The sequence below is a fragment of the Thalassophryne amazonica genome, chromosome 6 (genome assembly GCF_902500255.1).
Source record: "Thalassophryne amazonica chromosome 6, fThaAma1.1, whole genome shotgun sequence".
NCBI lineage: Eukaryota > Metazoa > Chordata > Actinopteri > Batrachoidiformes > Batrachoididae > Thalassophryne > Thalassophryne amazonica.
In genome coordinates, this window is record NC_047108.1 from 46,624,946 (window position 1) to 46,646,426 (window position 21,481).

The 21,481-nt window shown below is 43.6% G+C and overlaps 1 protein-coding gene across 2 annotated transcripts in view; it reads left to right on the forward strand.

The window, feature by feature from the left end:
* Nucleotides 1-21,481, forward strand: part of ntsr1 (neurotensin receptor 1 (high affinity)) — a 336,505-nt gene that overhangs the window by 130,337 nt on the left and 184,687 nt on the right. The window lies entirely within an intron of this gene.

Sequence of the window (21,481 nt, forward strand, 5' to 3'; positions counted from 1 at the left end):
AGTATTCCACCTTGCGTGGCGTGATGCTATCTTCGACTATAAGCATGCATTACTGGCTACAAAGTGGACCTATTACTCTGATTTGATCAACAAAAACAAGCATAACTCAAAGTTCTTGTTCAACACGGTGGCAACACTTATTCATGGACAACCACCTGTAGTTTGCTGTCATTTTACAGCACAAGATTTCCTGGATTACTTTGAGAAGAAAATAGAAGACATTAGGTTAAACATATCCCAGCATGCCTTACCCCAGCCACTACACCCTACTATTGAGGTGGGCACCATTAATGATGCATTACCTAGATTTACAGAATTTGAGAGTATCCCTCCAGGCATGCTGGCGAAACTTGTAACGTCAACAAAAAGCACAACCTGTCTATTTGAGCCTATACCAACAAAACTGTTTAAGGACCTGCGGCCCACTCTTGGGCAGACTGTGCTGGAAATTATTAATCTTTCTTTAACTTCTGGATCTGTTCCTGAATGTTTCAAATTTGCAGTGATTAAACCATTATTTAAGAAACCTAATCTTGACCCTAGTGTACTGAAAAACTATCAGCCAGTATCAAATCTATCATTTTCCACTAAAATTCTGGAAAAAGTGGTTTCACGGCATCTCGTCAACTATCTTACTGAGAATAATCTTTTTGAGCCACCACAGTCTGCTTTTTGAAAATATCATTCCACAGAGACGGCTCTCGCTAAAGTGGTGAATGATCTTCTGCTTGCAATGGATCAGGACACCACTATGGTTCTGGTGCTGTTTGATCTCAGTGCTGCATTTGATTCCGTGGATCATCATATTCTACTTGATAGGCTGGAAAATCATTTTGGGATTACTGGGAGTGTCCTTGCATGGTTGATGTCATACTTGACCAGTCGCTCTATGTTCTGTACAGTAACTCTACCTCTAATCTTAGTGACCTGAAATTTGCGGTTCCACAGTGGTCCATCTTAGGCCCCCTGCTTTTCTCCCTTTATATAGCACCCCTTGGGCACATTTTGCGGTGCTTTGGGATTACCTTTCACTGCTATGATGATGATACTCAGTTATACAGTGAGGAAAATAAGTATTTGAACATTGTCATGCTGGAAGACCCAGCAATGACCCATCTTCAATGCGCTTACTGAGGGAAGGAGGATGTTTGCCAAAATCTCGCAATACATGACCCCATCCATCCTCCCTTCAATACTGTGCAGTCATCCTGTCCCCTTTGCAGAAGAGCACCCCCAGAGTATGATGTTCCCACCCCCATGCTTCACGGTTGGGATGGTTTTCTTGGGGTTGTTCTCATCCTTTAAACATGGTAAGTGGAGTTGATTCCAAAAAGCTCTATTCTGGTCTCATCTGACCACATGACCTTCTCCCATGCCTCCTCTGGATCATCCAGATGGTCACTGGTGAACTTCAAATGGGCTTGGACATGTGCTGGCTTGAGCAGGGGGACCTTGCTGCCCTGCAGGATTTTAAACCATGACAGCATCATGTGTTACTAATGTAATCTTTATGACTGTGGTCCCACCTCTCTTCAGATCATTGACCAGGTCCTCCTATGTCATTCTGAGCTTTCTCAGAATCATCCTTACCCCACAAAGTGAGATCTTGCATGGAATCCCAGACCAAGGGATATTGACAGTCATCTTGTTTTTCTTCCACTTTCTAATAAATAATCATAAAAGTTGTTGTCTTCTACCAAGCTGCTTGCCTGTTGTCCTGTAGTCCATCCCAGCCTTGTGCAGGTCTACAGTTTTGTCCCTGGTGTCCTTAGACAGCTCTTTGGTCTTGGCTGTGGTGGACAGGTTGGAGTGTGATTGATTGAGTGTGTGAACAGGTGTCTTTTATACAGGTAAAACATTCAAACAGGTGCAATTAATACAGGTAAAGAGTGCAGAATAAGAGGGCTTCTTAAAGGAAAAGTAACAGGTCTGTGTGAGCCAGAATTCTTGCTGGTTGGTAGGGGATCAAATACTTATTTGCAGCAGTAACATACAAATAAATTATTATAAAATCATACATTGGGATTTCTGGATTTTTTTTTTTTTTAGATTATGTCTCTCACAGTGGACATGCACCTAAGATGAAAATTTCAGACCCCTCCATGATTTCTAAGTGTGAGAACTTGTCCCCTTGGGCACATATTGCGGCACTTTGGGATTAACTTTCACTGCTATGCTGATGATACTCAGTTATACATGCCGATAACTGCTGGTAATCTCGTTCACATAAAATCCTTAGAAGATTGCCTTGTATCAGTGAGAAGCTGGATGTCTAGAAACATTCTACTTTTAAACTCTAATGAGACTGAAATGATGGTTCTTGGTCCAGTGAGACATCAGCAACAATTTGACCAGTTAACGCTTAGTCTAAGCTCGTGTGTCACACATCAAAAAGTGAGGAACATTGGGGTAGTGTTTGATCCTACGTTGTCCTTTTGCCTCCACATTAAAAATATTATGAGGGCTGCTTTCTTCCATTTGTGAAACATAGCAAACATTCGTCCCATCCTATCAATGGCTGATGCTGAGACCCTGATCCATGCATTTATCTCTTCTAGATTGGACTACTGCAGTGTTCTATTTTCTGGCTTACCGCAGTCTAGCATTAGGGGTCTCCAATTGGTTCACAATGCTGCTGCCAGAGTTTTGACACGAAGCAGAAAGTTTGACCACATTACACCCATTTTGGCATCCTTTCACAGGCTTCCTGTCCCAGTGAGAGCAGATTTTAAGGTTCTGCTACTAGTCTATAAAATTGTTCACGGGCTGGCACCTCCCTACCTAGCTGACCTAATTAAACCTTATGTACTGGCCTGGGCTTTGCGTTCTCAGGGTGTAGGTCTACTTTGTGTCCCTAGGGTGAATAAGAAGTCTGCGGGTCACAGAGCTTTCTCTTATGATGCCCATGTTCTGTGGAATGATTTCCCTGCATCAATAAAACAGTCCGATTCTGTAGAGACTTTCAAGTCTAGACTTAAGACGCACTCATTTTCCGTACTGTTTTGTTTGATACAGCTGCTATTGCAAATGAACAACTCAATTAACAACAGGCTTATTTTGGTCTTTTGCTAACACTGCCAGTGTATGCTGACACTGAGAATGGTGGATAATTGATACAATCATCTGCAGTGTATATATGGTAACACTGACACTGGGCAAATTGTAGCAATCCAAACCGAGGCAAGCCTCACTCTCTAAACATGACATAACAAAAGCAAAGCACCTCTGTCTCAGGCATCACCAGAATGTCTAGTCCACTAATGTTTTAGTCAATTTGAGACTGATCGGCTTTCTAGCTTTCAGAGAAGCTGGTCTGTACAGCATGTGCTTTGTCATCATAAAAATGTCAGGAATACTAAATTTAATCTCATACTACATCCCACTGTATCTCCCAACACACAAATATTTTTTTTCTGGCTTAACAAATACAGATGATGTTGTCAGCACAGTGCAGACCCTTCCCTGCACAAACCTTAAATATTCTTAGGAAAATATTCGCACATAAATAAAGGGTGCAGATGCAAAATGCCCATTTATTTTAAATGGAGAAAATGCAGTTTAAAATTGGGTTTTAAAGGAAAACGCATAAAAAATGCATGGATTATCATCAATAAAATTAAAATAATGCCTTCAAATTCTTTAATCGTTTCTACAGTGATAGATACATAAGCAGCCAGGTGCATTTTGGCCTCAACTTAAAATTTGTGGTTTTGGAGATACTGGGTTTTGCATGTGAACCATTCAAATATCGTTGTTGCTTAGCCAAAATTCCCAGCAAATTGAGTAGGACCTTAGAAACACATTTTAGGTGAAATATAATGGTGTTCATATCAGTATGAGGCGCAAAACATAGACTCGTCATGCAGCTTTATCCACATTCAAAAAAAAAAAAAAAAAAAAAAATAATAATAATAATAATAATAATAATAAGGACAGGCTCTAGGGGAAGCTGGGCCACAGTGCATCAGAAATATTGTTTTGTGGCAGCACAAATTATGCATAGGATTAGGTCAGTCTATTGTGGATTTAATACAGCAAGTTCTTGTTTATAAGGCATTGTTATTTATGTCTCCCCAAGTGTAATTTACAGGTGTTTAAAATAAATGTTTAAATTTTTGATTCACTGTGCCCCAGGCACTAATTCATGGAACACAGTGAATCAGTGTCCGGGCACAGTGAATCAACTTATGCCGTGTTCACACCAGGCGCGACCAGACGCCACAAATTCGCTTCGGTCACGTGGCGACGGACGCGCCACCATCATCTGGTGTGTCGCTCTGCTTTCGCTGCAAAAATTCGCCCCAGTGCGTCATCAAATAGGAGGAGCTTCCGTTCGCTCGCCGGCTCCAGTTGTCAGTCAAGTTAACATGATGGACGTTCATCACACAGAGCGAGTTGTTGTGGAAAGCTGACAAATGTCATGAGATGTTCCCAATTCGGGGAGTATCATTATTTGCTGCAGGAGCTGCGTGTGGACGACGGCCGCTTTCAGCGGTCCTTCTGCCCCAGCGGGACCCAGTTTGAGGACCTCCTGTCCCGTTCACGCGTGCACATGTAAACATTTAAAAAAAACCTCCGCTTCCCCTGCTGCAGGGCTGCTGCTCGCTCCAAAAACTCTGTCATAATTGTGTTTAGAAATCAGTCACCATTTGCTTTATTATACATCTGTGTAGTTAATAAATAAAATAATCTTCACGTACGATTCGCTCGCTCACGCACATTAAAAAAAAAAAACTCCACTGCTTGCTGTGTGGCTGCTCCTTGCTCTTCCTCAAAAACTCTGTCATAATTGTGTTTAGAAACCAGTCACCATTTGCTTTATTATACATCTGTGTAGTTAATTAATAAAATAATCTTCACGGACGATTCGCTCACGTGCGCACATAAAAAAAAGAAAAAACCTCCGCTCCCCCTGCTGTGGGGCTGCTGCTCGCTCCAAAAACTCTGTCATAATTGTGAAATAAAGGACAAAAGGGACATACAGTAGTATTCAGAATAATAGTAGTGCTATGTGTGTTGGGGAAAGTGAGGAACACGGACCCACAACAGGGGGCACAAATGAACGGACAATGAAGAAAGTCAAATAACAAAGCTTTACTGTTGTGAACACGCACAACAAACACAACAAATTACTATTTCGGTCACAAGTCGAATTCCAACGGTGTCGTGTGGGCAGGCTCGACGATAGGAGACGTCTGTCCAAGTCGAACCGGAACCACCCGATTTCCTCCGCCACCGAACCCCGGGATACTGGAGCCGCCAAGTCCCGAACTCCCAGGTGGTCACTGCCTCCGCTCGTCGGATCCGGTACTGCTGGCGAGGAACAGAAACAGTCAGATGTGGGTGCGGCTGCACCCAACAACACGTGGGGTGGAAAACACCACCTCCACCTCTAATCAGACACAACACTGTAAGGTAGGTATAAGAGTACTTATCCAAATACGTCCTTCTCAGTCTTCAGTTGTTTTACACACAAGCAATAAGGTAGTAATCCGTATGGCTGGCTGAGTTCGTTACCTCCGTGGTAGAGCGATATCTCGGCAATGAGGTGGAGATGCCGTCCTGCTGATATACCTCCCTGGTGATTGATATCAGCTGTCTCAGGTGATGGGTGACAGCTGTCACCCTGGCTGCTCCTGTGAGGCGGCAGCGCCCTCCGATGTCTGGAGCCCGCACTCCAGGCAGGGCGCCCTCTGGTGGTGGTGGGCCAGCAGTACCTCCTCTTCAGCGGCCCACACAACAATGTGACTAAAAAGATTAATCCAGGTTTTGAGTATATTACATGGGAAACAAGGTACCAGTAGATTCAGTAGATTCTCACAAATCCAACAAGACAAAGCATTCATGATATGCACACTCTAAAGGCTATGAAATTGGGCTATTAGTAAAAAAAGTAGAAGAGGGGGAGTTCACAATAATAGTAGCATCTGTTGTTGACGCTACAAACTCAAAACTATTATGTTCAAACTGCTTTTTTAGCAATCCTGTGAATCACTAAACTAGTATTTAGTTGTATAACCACAGTTTTTCATGATTTCTTCACATCTGCGAGGCATTAATTTTGTTGGTTTGGAACCAAGATTTTGCTCGTTTACTAGTTTGCTTGGGTTCATTGTCTTGTTGAAACACCCATTTCAAAGGCATGTCCTCTTCAGCATAAGGCATCATGACCTCTTCAAGTATTTTGACATATCCAAACTGATCCATGATACCTGGTATGCGATATATAGGCCCAACACCATAGTAGGAGAAACACGCCCATATCATGATGCTTGCACCACCATGCTTCACTGTCTTCACTGTGAACTGTGGCTTGAATTTATTGAGTTTGGGGGTCGTCTCACAAACTGTCTGTGGTCCTTGGACCCAAAAAGAACAATTTTACTCTCATCAGTCCACAAAATATTCCTCCATTTCTCTTTAGGCCAGTTGATGTGTTCTTTGGCAAATTGTAACCTCTTCTGCACGTTTCTTATTTAACAGAGGGACTTTGCAGGGGATTCTTGCAAATAAATTAGCTTCACACAGGAGTCTTCTAACTGTCACAGCACTTACAGGTAACTCCAAACTGTCTTTGAACATCCTTGAGCTGATCAATGGGTGAGCCTTTGCCATTCTGGTTATTCTTCTATCCATTTTGATGGTTGTTTTCCATTTTCTTCCACACGTTTCTGGTATTTTTTGTCAATTTTAAAGAATTGGAGATCATTGTAGATGAACAGCCTATAATTTGTTGCACCTGCATATAAGTTTTCCCCTCTCCAATCAACTTTTTAATCAAACTACGCTGTTCTTCTGAACAATGTCTTGAACGTCCCATTTTCCTCAGGCTTTCAAAGAGAAAAGCATGTTCAACAGGTGCTGGCTTCATCCTTAAATAGGGGACACCTGATTCACACCTGTTTGTTCCACAAAATTGATGAACTCACTGACTGAATGCTACACTACTATTATTATTATTACTAATAGCCCAATTTCATAGCCTTAAGAGTGTGCATATCATGAATGCTTGGTCTTGCTGGATTTTTGAGAATCTACTGAATCTACTGGTACCTTGTTTCCCATGTAACAATAAGAAATATACTCAAACCCTGCATTAATCTTTTTAGTCACATAGCACCACTATTATTCTGAACACTACTGTAAGTCCTGTTCACAGGCTGGCTACCAGAGACAGGACATGTTCACATCCAACTCAGTCAAACTCCAGACATCTCCACGTCACTACATATTCAGTCCCTGATTGGTCATCGCAGCGTGACAAGACGAAAAAGTTCTGATTTTTCAACTTGGGGATGAGGGCAACGTGACGTGACGTGATGCAATATCACGCCACAAACACGCCAATCTCAAAATTGCTTCACTCGCGTTGCTTCATTCGCGTGCATTGCATCGCACTGTGCAGCTTGGCGCCAAAACGCATCCTTCCATAGCGATTACATGCCGTTGAACCGTAATCTCATTCAGCCCTCTGTAATCAATGCATGGACGGAGTCTGCCGTCTTTCTTGCCCACAAAAAAGAAACCAGCACCCATCGGGGAGGTAACGAGTCCCGGATGTAGGTCTCCATTGATTCGCACTCAGGACGTGAGAGGTTGTACAGCCTGCTGGATGGGTACTCAATGCCCAGGATCAAATCAATGGCACAATCATACGGACGGTACGGGGGAAGGGTGAGCGCCAGATCTTTGCTGAAAATGTCAGCAAGATCGTGGTACTCGATTGGCACCGCCGTCAGATTGGGGGGGACTTTAACCTCCTCATTAGCAATTAAACCGGGGGGAACTGAGGATCCTAAACACTCCCGGTGGCAGGTTTCACTCCACTGAGCCACAACCCCAGACGGCCAATCAATCCGGGGATTGTGTTTTACCATCCACGGGAAGCCCAAAATCACGTGGGAGGTAGAAGGAGTAACAAAAAAGTCAGTCTCCTCCTGATGATTCCCAGACACCACCAGAGTTACTGGTTGTGTCTTGTGTGTGATTAAAGGGAGAAGGGTGCCATCTAGCGCCCGCACCTTCAATGGCGAAGGAAGCGCAACCAGAGGGAGCCCTACCTCCCTTTCCCATCTGCTGTCCAGCAGATTCCCTTCTGACCCCGTGTCCACCAGTGCTGGGGCTTGAAGGGTTAAATCCCCGCTCAGGATCGTAACTGGGAGACGTGTAGAAATACGTGTATGTCCCACGTGAATGTCTTGGCCCACCCTTAACCCAGTTTTTAAGGGCGGGCGTTTGTGTTTAACCGCTTGGGGCAGTCTCTCTGCAGATGGTCAGTTGAGCCGCAGAAAAAGCACTCCCCGCGGGCCAGTCTCCTCTGTCTGTTAGATGATCTTAATTTGGCCCTGCTTGTGTCCATAGCATCATCAGCAGGGGGAGCTGTTGCCACATGGAGCGCCGAGGCTGTGGCGCGTGGGGAGGGCGGAACCTTTTCGGACCCGGAAGGGAGAGGGACGGCGCGCGCCCGGCCACGTCCTTCGTCTCGCTCCCGACGGCATTCTTCTAACCGATTGTCTAATTGTATAACTAGATCAATAAGCCCGTCCAAATCCCGCGGCTCATCCTTAGCCACCAGGTGCTCCTTCAGGACCGACGACAGTCCGTTTATGAAGGCGGCGCGGAGCGCAGTCGCATTCCAGCCGGACCTTGCAGCCGCGATGCGGAAGTTGACTGCATATTCAGCTGCGCTCCGATACCCCTGTCTCATAGACAGCAGCACTGTTGAAGCGGTCTCGCCTCTGTTAGGGTGATCAAACACCGTTCTGAACTCCCTCACAAACCCAGTATAAGAGGTAAGGAGCTGTGAATTCTGCTCCCAAAGCACCGTAGCCCATGCGCGTGCCTCACCTCGAAGCAAATTAATCACATAAGCCACCCTACTGGAGTCTGACGCGTACATCATGGGATGCTGTGCAAAGATGAGCGAACACTGCATCAAGAAGTCAGCGCACGTCTCCACACAACCTCCGTACGGCTCTGGGGGACTTATGTATGCTTCAGGGGATGGTGGGGGGATCGTTGAATGACCAGTGGAACGTCTATATTCGGCACCGGTCAGCAGGAGGAGGAGCTGCAGCAGCGCCCTGAGCGTGCGCTTCCACCTGCGTGGTGAGAGCCTACATCCTGCGGTTGAGGATGACATTCTGCTCGGTCATCAGATCCAACCGAGCAGTAAAGGTGGTGAGGATTTGCTGCAGCTCACCAATCACGCCTCCTGCAGACGCCTGTGCACCCTGCTCTCCCATTGGTTGTCCAACAGATGGTTGACGCCCCTTGGGATCCATGACGTTGGCCGTGATATCTTGTTTGGAAAGTGTAATGACACGGACCCACAACAGGGGGCGTAAATGAATGCACAATGAGTGAGCTGAAAATAGAACACTTTACTGTTGTGAATGTGCACAACGAAATACAGACGATTACAGAATTTTGTATGTAGTCAATCTACAAAGGTGAAGTGTGGGCAGGCTCGAGGATAGAAGACGTCTGTCCAGAGAGGAGCCGGAACCCACACGATTTCCACCGCCACGGAACCCGGAGAATACTGGAGCCGCCAAGTCCTGAGTCCGCAGGTGGTCACCGTCTCCGGCTGTCGGATCTGGTACTGCTGGCAGGAAGCAGAAACAATCAAGGGTGGGTGTGAGCACACACCCAGCAAACAGTCAGCAAAACCAGCAGTTCTTCTCCAGGTGGGAAAAAAACACCTCCACCTCAAACACAGTAACACAGTTGTGCAGAGCCTGAGAGCTACTTATCCATTTTGGCGTGAGGGGTGAAGAGCGTCACTCCTACACAGTCCACAAAACCCAGCACCCAGCTGAAAGCAGTCAACAGGATCTCCTGCAAAAACTCAGAGAAAGAGATCACGTGCATACGGCACAGTCAAACGGCTGAGAGTTTACCTTCTTGGCTTGAAGATATCTCGGCAGGGAGGTGGAGTTGCTGCCCGGCTTTTATGGAGATGATGATGAGGTGGTGATGAGTGACAGCTGTCAGGTGGTGATGAGAGACAGCTGTCACTCCCAGCTGCTCTCGTGAGGCGGCTGCGCCCTCTTGTGCCTGAAGCCCGCACTTTAGGCAGGGCGCTCTCTGGTGGTGGGCCAGCAGTACCTCCTCTTCAGCGGCCCACACAACAAAACCGAGAAGGCCACAGAGTAGATGATTAGAGACCCTGCAAACTTATGACAAATGTGGTTGTGGAATCCATTAGCTTAGCGGGGAAATGAATACAGAAAATCCACTATGGTGATAGAGCAGTTTATCTGCCATGGAGGGAAATTCAACAAGTTGAGACTGTGGCCTGCTTCTGTAGACGTGTCCATAAAAATCATAGAGGGACATGCTTTGCAAACTGAATACCCATTACTACATTGGATGATGTTGAAACTGAGGATGGCCCAGTGGTTGTTCCAGCAATATCAAAGATTCTGTCTCTGCTACCTACAACATGTGTGGAATGTCTCAAACCTAAATTCCAAACAGTTCAACTGTCAACCCCACTGAGGTCCTTAGTCTGGGTCTCATTAACATAAGATCACTGTCCTCAAAATCATTGTTGATTAATGATATAATTATTGATCATCACTTAGATATGATTGGGTTATGTGAAACCTGTCTTAAACCAACAGCTGTACTCCTTTTAAATGAGGCCTGCCACCAGCATATACAGTACATTTAGTCACGTCCCTCGTGATGCAAAGCAAGGCGGGGGTGTTGCTCTTATTTATAAATCTCTTCTTCTTTGTCTTTCGGCTGTTCCCGTTAGGGGTCGCGACAGGAGATCAATCGTTTCCATCTCACCCTGTCCTCTGTATCTTCCTCTGTCACACCAACCACCTGCATGTCCTCTCTCAGCACATCCATGAACCTCCTCTTTGGTCTCCCTCTTCTCCTCCTGCCTGGTGGCTCCATCCTCAGCATCCTTCTCCCTATATACCCTGGGTCCCTCCTCTGCACATGTCCAAACCATCTCAATCTCGCCTCTCTGACTTTGTCTCCAAACCGTCCCACCTGAGCTGTCCCTCTGATATGTTCATTCCTAATCTTGTCCATTCTTGTCACTCCCAAAGAGAATCTCAACATCTTCATCTCTGCCACCACCAGCTCTGCCTCCTGTCTTTTTGTTAGTGCCACTGTCTCTAAACCATGCAACATAGCTGGTCTCACTACTGTTTTGTAAACTTATCCCCTTCACTCTTGCTGATATTCTTCGGTCACAAATCACTCCTGCCACCTTTCTCCACCCACTCCACCCTGCCTGCACTCTCTTCTTCGCCTCTCTACCACACTCTCCATTACTTTGAACAGTTGACCCCAAATATTTCAACTCATCTACTTTCACCACTTCTACTCCTTGTAACTGCACTATTCCACTGGGCTCCCTCTCGTTCACACACATGTACTCAGTCTTGCTTCTACTGACTTTCATTCCCCTTCTCTCCAAAGCATATCTCCACTTCTCCAGACTAGACTCAACTTGCTCTCTACTCTCACTACAGATCACAATGTCATCTGCAAACATCATAGTCCATGGGGACTCCTGTCTGATCTCGTCTGTCAACCTGTCCATCACCACTGCAAACAAGGACTCAGAGCTGATCCTTGGTGTAATTCCACCTCCACCTTGAATGAGTCTCTCATTCCGACTGCACATCTCACCGCTGTCACACTATTCTTGTACATGTCCTGCACTACCCTAACATACTTCTCTGCCACTCCAGACTTCCTCATACAATGCCACAACTCTTCTCTTGGCACCCTATCATAAGCTTTTTCTAAGTCCACAAACACACAATGTAACTCTTTCTGTCCTTCTCTGTACTTTTCCAACAGTATTCTCAGAGCAAACATTGCATCTGTAGTGCTCTTTCTCGGCATGAAACCATATTGCTGCTCACAGATCTTCACCTGTTTTCTAAGCCTAGCTTCTACTACTCTTTCCCATAACTTCATGCTGTGTCTGATCAGCTTGATGCCTCTGTAGTTACTGCAGCTCTGCACATCACCCTTGTTCTTGAAAATAGGAACCAGCACACTTCGTCTCCACTCCTCAGGCATCCTCTCACTTTCCAAGATTTTATTAAACAATCTGGTTAGAAACTCTACTGCCATCTCTCCTAGACATTTCCATGCCTCCATTGGAATGTCATCTGGACCAACTGCCTTTCCACTCTTCATCTTCTTCATAGCAGCCCTCACTTCTTCCTTGCTAATCTCTTTTACTTCCTGATTTACTCTAGCCACATCATCCAGCCTTTTCTCTTGCTCATTTTCTTTATTCATCAACTCTTCAAAATATTCCCTCCACCTTCTCAGCACACACTCCTCACTTGTCAGCACATTACCATGTGCATCTTTTACCACCCTAACCTGCTGCACATCCTTTCCAGCTCTGTCCCTTTGTCTGGCCAATCGGTACAAGTCCTTTTCTCCTTCCTTACTATTCAACTTCTTGTACAGCTCGCAATATGCCTTTTCCTTTGCTTTTGCCACTTCTCTTCTCACCTTACGCCGCATCTCCTTGTACTCCTGTCTACTTTCTTCATCTCTCCGACTATCCCAAAACCTTTTCGCCAACCTCTTTCTCCTTATGCTTTCCTGGACCTCTTCATTCCACCACCAAGTCTCCTTGTCTTCCTTCCACTGTCCAGATGTCATACCCATTACTGCCCTAGCTGTCTCCCTCACCACATCTGCAGTACTTTTCCAGTTGTCCATTTGCTTCCCCTCCAACTAGTGCTTCTCTCACCTGCTCACTAAATTTCACACAACAGTCTTCCTCCTTCAGCTTCCACCATCTGATCCTTTGTTGAGCTCTCACTCTCTTCTTCTTCTTTACCTCTAAAGTCATCCTACAAACAACCATCCTATGCTGTCTAGTGACACTCTCTCCTGCTACCACCTTACAGTCTGTGATTTCTTTTAGCTTGCATCTCCTATAAAGAATGTAGTCCACCTGTGTGCACCTTCCTCCACTCTTATATGTTACCCTGTGCTCCTCCCTTTTCTTAAAGTAGGTATTCACCACAGCCATTTCCATCCTTTTTGCAAAATCAACTACCATCTGTCCTTCCCCATTCCTATCCTTGATACCATATCTACCCATTACTTCCTCATCACCTCTGTTCCCTTCACCAACATGCCCATTGAAGTCTGCTCCTATCACCACTCTTTCATGCTTGGGCACACTCTCCACCACCTCATCTAATACACTCCAGAAATCTTCTTTCTCCTTCATCTCACAAACTACCTGTGGGGCATATGCACTGATGATATTCATCATCACCCCTTCAATTTCCAACTTCATACTCATCACCCTGTTAGACACTCGCTTAACCTCCAACACACTTTTAACATACTCTTCCTTTAAAATGACCCCAACACCATTTCTCTTCCTGTCCTCACCATGGTACAACAACTTGTACCCACCGCCGATGCTCCTGCTCTTACTTCCCTTCCACTTGGTCTCTTGCACACACAATATGTCTACCTTTCTCCTCTCCATCATATCAGCCAGCTCTCTCCCTTTACCAGTCATACTACCAACATTCAAAGTCCCCACTCTCATTTCCACCCTTCTAGTTTTCTTCTTCTCCTGCTGTTCGTGGCAACGTTTTCCTCCTCTTCTTCATCGTCTTCGCCCAGCAGTAGCCCAATTTCCACTGGCACCCTGTTGGGTAATAGCACCAGTGGCGGACATTGTTAACCCGGGCCGCAACCGATCCGGTATGGGAATTTGATTCTGAGTCTGCATAGTTGGGTTGGCTTGTTTTACACCGGATGCCCTTCCTGACACAACCCTCCTCATTTATCCGGTTTGGGACCGGCACTCAGAATGTACTGGCTGCACACCCCATGTGGCTGGTTTAGCTTATTAGCTGTTGGGGGTCACAAATATAACTCGTTTGAGCATCTGATTCTCCGCTTTGCTCAGGATATTACGCATTGCCAAGTTCAGAATATAAAAATCAGCCATGTTACTTTGTCACTGTATATAGGCCTCCTGGCCCATATTCTGAATTCTTAGCTGAATTTGGTGCGTTCATCTCTAACTTGTTAACTAGTGCAGATAACATTCTGATCATTGGTGACTTTAACGTTCAAATAAATAAGCCTCCTGATCACCCCCGGCAAATCATTTATGGAAATTGTGGATGCATTAGGATTTCGGCAATGCATTCGGGACGACGCACATTAGTGGAAATATCCTGGATTTGGTTCTTGCACGTGGTATTGCTGTCACAAATACTGACATGCCTCTTACATCAGTGGTCTCTGATCACTCACTTATTAAGTTTACAGTTTCACTGCCATGTTTAGTGGAACAACAACCTTATATATCACTACGGCAATGCATCAACTTCTCAACTAAGATTGAACTCCAAGCTAGACTGCCTGATGTCTTCACTTCACATGTGGCAAATACCCAATCAGTTGACAGACTTGTGGATAGTTTAAACTCAGTGCTCAAAACGACACTCAACATGATTGCGCCACCTGAGTTAAAACCGCACTCCTCCAAATCACAGTCACCTTGGTTCAATGATTACCTGCGTGACCTCAAATATAAGACAAGTGGTCAAGAACGGAAATGGCTTTGTTCAAAATTAGAAGTATTCCACCTTGCGTGGCATGATGCTATCTTAGACTATAAGCATGCATTATTGGCTATAAAGCAGACCTATTACTCTGATTACAAAAACAAGCATAACTCAAAGTTCTTGTTCGACACAGTGGCAACACCTATTCATGGACAACCACCTGTAATTCGCACCCCATTTACAGCACAAGATTTCCTGGGTTACTTTGAAAAGAAAATAGAAGATATTCGGTTAAACATATCCCAGCATGCCTTAACCCAGCCACTACACCCTGCTATTAAGGTGGGCGCCATTAGTGAAGTATTGCCTACATTTACAGAATTTGATAGTATCTCACGAGGTATGCTGACGAAACTCGTAATCTCAACAAAAAGCACAACCTGTTTATTTGATCCTATACCAACAAAACTTTTTAAGGACTTGTGGCCCACTCTTGGGCCGACTGTGCTGGAAATTATTAATCTTTCTTTAACTTCTGTATCTGTTCCTAAATGTTTCAAATCTGTAGTGATTAAACCATTACTTAAGAAACCCAATCTTGACCCTAGTGTATTGAAAAACTATCGGCAGATATCAAATCTATCATTTTGCTCTAAAATTCTGGAAAAAGTAGTGTCACGGCAGCTGGTAGACTATCTTACTGAGAATAATCTCTTTGAGCTACTGCAGTCTACTTTAGTAAATATCATTCCACAGAGACGACTCTCACTGAAGCGGTGAATGATCTTCTGCTTACACTGGATTCTGACACCACTACGGTTCTGGTGCTGTTAGATCTCAGTGCTGGATTTGATACCTTGGATCATCATATTCTGCTTGATAGGCTGGAAAATCATTTTGGGATTACTGGGAGTGCCCTTGCATGGCTGACGTCATACTTGACCAGTAATTCTCATTGTGTTTTGTACAGTAACACTACCTCTGACCTTAGTGACATCAAATTTGGGGTCCACAGGGGTCCGTCTTAACCCCCCTGCTTTTCTACCTTTATATAACACCCCTTGTGCACATTTTGTGGCACTTTGGGATTACCTTTCACTGCTATGCTGATGATACTCAGTTATACATGCCGATAACTGCTGGTGATCTCGTTCACATAAAATCCTTAGAAGATTGCCTTGCATCAGTGAGAAATTGGATGTCTAGAAACTTCATACTTTTTAAACTCTGATAAGACTGAAATGATGGTTCTTGGTCCAGTAAGACATTGGCATCAATTTGACCAGTTAACACTCAGCCTAGGCTCGTGTGTCATATATCACACTGACAAAGTGAGGAACCTTGGGGTAATTTTTAATCTTGCATTGTCCTTTGACCTCCACATTTGAAATATTACAAGGACTGCTTTCTTCCACCTGCGAAATATAGCAAAGATTCATCCCATTCTGTCCATTTCTGAAGCTGAGACCCTGATCCATGCATTTATCTCTTCTAGATTGGACTAGTGCAATGTTCTATTTTCTGGTTTACCGCAGTCTAGCATTAGGGCTCTCCAATTGGTTCAAAATACTGCAGCCAGACTTTTGACATGAAGCAGAAAGTTCAACCACATTACACTCATTTTGGCATCCCTTCACTGGCTTCCTGTCCCAGTGAGATCAGATTTGAAGGTTCTGCTACTACTCTAAATTGTTCACGGCACCTCCCAACCTAGCTGACCTAATTAAAACCTATGTACCGACCCGGGCTTTGCGTTGTCAGGGTGCAGGACTACTTTGTGTCCCTAGGGTGAATAAGAAGTCTGCAGGTCATTGAGCTTCTCTTATCGTGCCCCTGCTCTGTGGAATGACATCCCTCTGTCAATAAAGCAGTCAGATTCTGTGGAGATTTCAAGTCCATACTTAAAACGCACTTATTTTCCCTTTCATATAGCTAGCATACTGGTATAGTTTTGTTTTATGCTTTTTACTTTTTTAATTAATTTTATTAGGAAACAGAACGTGCCATGGCCTCAACTTTACCTAAATTCTGGGTCTTTTAGTGAAGCTTAGGGCTAGTGGCCGGCGAGCACCTTACAATTTCTTTTGTTTTTCTTGTTGTTTAATGCTGGTAAATTATACAATATTTCTTGTCTTTCTGATGCCTTATTCTGTTTTTTGTTCTCTCTGTTTAAGGTGCAGGTCCATCCAGAGATGGGAGTTGTATTTGTGCTGGCGACCCTCCTGTCCTGTGCACCAACAGCATTTCCTGGGGGTTAGTAAGGAGAGACCTTACTTGTGTGAAGCCCCTTGAGGCAACTCTGTTGAGATTTGGCGCTATATAAATGAAAATAAATTGAAAATTGAATTTAAAAATTGAAAGTGAAGATTCAGAAAATGTGGAGAACTTTCTACACGTAAGCGACAAGGCCGAAAACCAACATTGAACGCCCCTGACCTTCGATCCGTCGGGCGGCACTGCATTAAGAAAAAGACATCATTGTGTAAAAAATCTTACCGCGTGGGCTCTGGAACACTTCAGAAATCCATTGTCAGTTAACACAGTTTTTGTCGCTACATCTACAAGTGCAAGTTAAAACGCTACCATGCGCAGCAAAAGCCATACATCAACAACATCCAGAAACGCCGTTGCCTTCTCTGGGCCCAAGCTCATTTGAAATGGACAGACACAAAGTGGAAAAGTGTGCTGTGGTCTGATGAGTCTACATTTCAAATTGTTTTTGGAAATCATGGACGTCGTGTCCTCTGGACAAAAGAGGAAAAAGACCATCCAGATTGTTACCAGCACTATGTTCAAAAGCCAGCATCAGTGATGGTATGGGGGTGTGTTAGTGCCCATGGCATGAGCAACTTACACATCTGTGATGGCGCCATCAGTGCTGAAAGGTACATCCAGGTTTTGGAGCAACACATGCTGCCATCCAAGCAATGTCTTTTTCAGGGACGTCCCCGCTTATTTCAGCAAGACAATACCAAGTCACATTCTGCATGTGTTACAACAGCGTGGCTTTGAGGTAAAAGAGTGTGGATACTAGACTGACCTGCCTTCAGTCCAGACCTGTCACCCATTGAATATGTGAAGAGCAAAATACGACAATGGAGAGATCGGATTGTTGAAGAATGAAGTCGTACATCAAGCAAGAATGGGAAAGAATTCCATCTACAAAGCTTCAGCAATTAGTGTCCTCAGTTCCAAAATGCTTATTGAGTGTTGTTAGAAGGAAAGGTGATCTAAAACTGTGGTAAATAAACCACTGTCCCAGCTTTTTTAACCCTCTGGGGCAGACGTCGTCGTATACGATGGCTAAGACCAAGCTTTACTAAATTATAAATATCTTTTGAATGATATGAGATAGAAACTTACTTTTGTTTTTTGCTGAAAAGTTAACGCCGCGGACTTTCGAGACAGCCATCGGCCATCTTTGTACTCCTCATAGAAACTGTGTTATGACGTGCACAATACAACCCCTGGCAAAAATTATGGAATCACCGGCCTCGGAGGATGTTCATTCAGTTGTTTAATTTTGTAGAAAAAAAGCAGATCACAGACATGACACAAAACTAAAGTCATTTCAAATGGCAACTTTCTGGCTTTAAGAAACACTATAAGAAATCAGGAAAAAAATTGTGGCAGTCAGTAACGGTTACTTTTTTAGACCAAGCAGAGGGAAAAAAAATATGGACTCACTCAATTCTGAGGAAAAAATTATGGAATCATGAAAAACAAAAGAACGCTCCAACACATCACTAGCATTTTGTTGCACCACCTCTGGCTTTTATAACAGCTTGCAGTCTCTGAGGCATGGACTTAATGAGTGACAAACAGTACTCTTCATCAATCTGGCTCCAACTTTCTCTGATTGCTGTTGCCAGATCAGCTTTGCAGGTTGGAGCCTTGTCATGGACCATTTTCTTCAACTTCCACCAAAGATTTTCAATTGGATTAAGATCCAGACTATTTGCAGGCCATGACATTGACCCTATGTGTCTTTTTGCAAGGAATGTTTTCACAGTTTTTGCTCTATGGCAAGATGCATTATCATCTTGAAAAATGATTTCATCATCCCCAAACATCCTTTCAATTGATGGGATAAGAAAAGTGTCCAAAATATCAACGTAAACTTGTGCATTTATTGATGATGTAATGAGAGCCATCTCCCCAGTGCCTTTACCTGACATGCAGCCCCATATCATCAATGACTGTGGAAATTTACATGTTCTCTTCAGGCAGTCATCTTTATAAATCTCATTGGAACGGCACCAAACAAAAGTTCCAGCATCATCACCTTGCCCAATGCAGATTCGAGAGTCATCACTGAATATGACTTTCATTTAGTCATCCACAGTCCACAATTGCTTTTCCTTAGCCCATCGTAACCTTGTTTTTTTCTGTTCAGGTGTTAATGTTGTCTTTCATTTAGCTTTTCTGTATGTAAATCCCATTTCCTTTAGGCGGTTTCTTACAGTTCGGTCACAGACATTGACTCCAGTTTCCTCCCATTCGTTCCTCATTTGTTTTGTTGTGCATTTTCGATTTTTGAGACATACTGCTTTAAGTTTTCTGTCTTGACGCTTTGATGTCTTCCTTGGTCTACCAGTATGTTTGCCTTTAACAACCTTCCCATGTTGTTTGTATTTGGTCCAGAGTTTAGACACAGCTGACTGTGAACAACCAACATCTTTTGCAACATTGCGTGATGATTTACCCTCTTTTAAGAGTTTGATAATCCTTTCCTTTGTTTCAATTGACATCTCTCGTGTTGGAGCCATGATTCATGTCAGTCCACTTGGTGCAGCAGCTCTCCAAGGTGTGATCACTCCTTTTTAGATGCAGACTAATGAGCAGATCTGATTTGATGCAGGTGTTACTTTTGGGGATGAAAATTTACAGGGTGATTCCATAATTTATTCCTCAGAATTGAGTGAGTCCATATTTTTTCCCCTCTGCTTGGTCTAAAAAAGTAACCGTTACTGACTGCCACAATTTCAATTTTTTTCTTGATTTCTTATAGTGTCTTATATATTTCTTGATGTCTTATAGCCAGAAAGTTGCCATTTGAAATGACTTTAGTTTTGTGTCATGTCTGTGATCTGCTTTTTTTTTTCTACAAAATTAAACAACTGAATGAACATCCTCCGAGGCCGGTGATTCCATAATTATTGCCAGGGGTTGTATGAGTGTCCAATCAGAATTGGTTCACCGTCACATGGTTTTCCAAAATCCAATCATAGGGTAGAATTACCTCACATGAAAAGCCAAAGATCGTTTTCAGGAGTGATGTGTTACTAGTTGGCCCGTTTGAATAGCCCCCTGGGTGCTCCAGTGAGTACATACTATTAGTACATACTCAGTGTGCCCTGCGTCATTACGCACAGCGATCAGTGAAAGCAGGAGCAAATGGAGAGCCTCTGATGACAATCTCACGTGCTCAAACAAAGAGTGTGTTACTATCAGGATTGCTCCACTAGTTTGCCTGTGAATGTTACTGGATAATTCTGTTGCTTTCTCTGTGTAAAGCACTGTTTACCATATCATGGACAACAAAACGCATTGACCATTTTGTATATATTGTTCAAAATGTGCAATTTGTGTTTATTGTTTGAACCTTTCTGTTGTGCAGTCTTTCACACAAGACCTCAAATTACCTTTATAAAGTGTCAAAACAGTTGTTATTATAGTTTGCTGTGTGTTTTGAATAAATGTGTGTGGAAAATTATTTTTCGCCTATTTTTCATTGTAAACCTTTATTACACTTATAAAACACAACAAAAATATATATATTCTGAAAGCACAGGTTGTTCTGAAAACAAAAGAGACATAAAACATGATTGTGGGATGCAGGGAGAGCTGTTAACAGCAATAATAAAACATTTATGCCAGGTGAGTGAACTGTCCAAAAAGTGCCCTCGGACCCCAGAGGTTTAAATGTGTTGCAAGCATCCATTTCAAAATGAGCAAATATTTGCACAAAAACAATAAAGTTTATCAGGTTGAACATTAAATAACTTGTCTTTGTGGTGTATTCAATTGAATATAGGTTGAAGAGGATTTGCAAATCATTATATTCTGTTTTATTTACATTTTACACAATGTCCCAACTTCATTGGAATTGGAGATGTACAGCAAGAATATCATGGGATCGCATCCCACCTCATCCTTTCTGTGTGGAGTTTGTATGTTCTCGTATTCACATGGGTTCCCTCAGGATGCTTCCTTCCACATTCAGACATGCAGGTTAGGTGAACTGGTGACTGTAAATTAACTAGTTGTGCACAGTGCATGTGTGTATGTGTGTGTGCATATGAATGTATTTGTCCATCTGTATGTGGCCCAGCGACAAACCTGGGTCCAGTCCAGGGTGTACCTTGCCTCATGCCCCATGACTACTGGGATGGGCTCCAGCCCCCTGTGACACTTGATTGAAGTATGTGGGCATAGAAAATGAATGAATCAATAATCCTGCTTGTGCTGCCTGAAAGATAAATGCTACTGGCCTTTTTCATTGTACAGATCGAGCACAGCTCGACTCGACTCAACTCTGCTCAGTTTGGTGCCAGGCATGTCATTTTCCATGATTATTAAGAACTTTGTCAATAAATAATAAGTCCAGCGTGCAATGTTGTAACGACTGCAAGCTGTCGCTATTAACTATTAAAATTACGGCTGTCAAAATAAAGTGTTAATTTTATTTATTTACAGCACCTATAAGGCCTTTACTCATCACCATGTAACTCGAACAGGCTTAAAACAGATTAAAAATGTTTAATTCATGTTTTTCATCCACATGTTAATGTTAAATGGACAGATTTACATATGAAATGGTCGTACACAATCACCTATAACATCTCCAAACGTCCACAATTCTGTGAGTGTTTTTACAGATATTCTTCTGATTTATCATCAGTTTACATCACAGCTTGTTTAACACCTCCTCGATATGT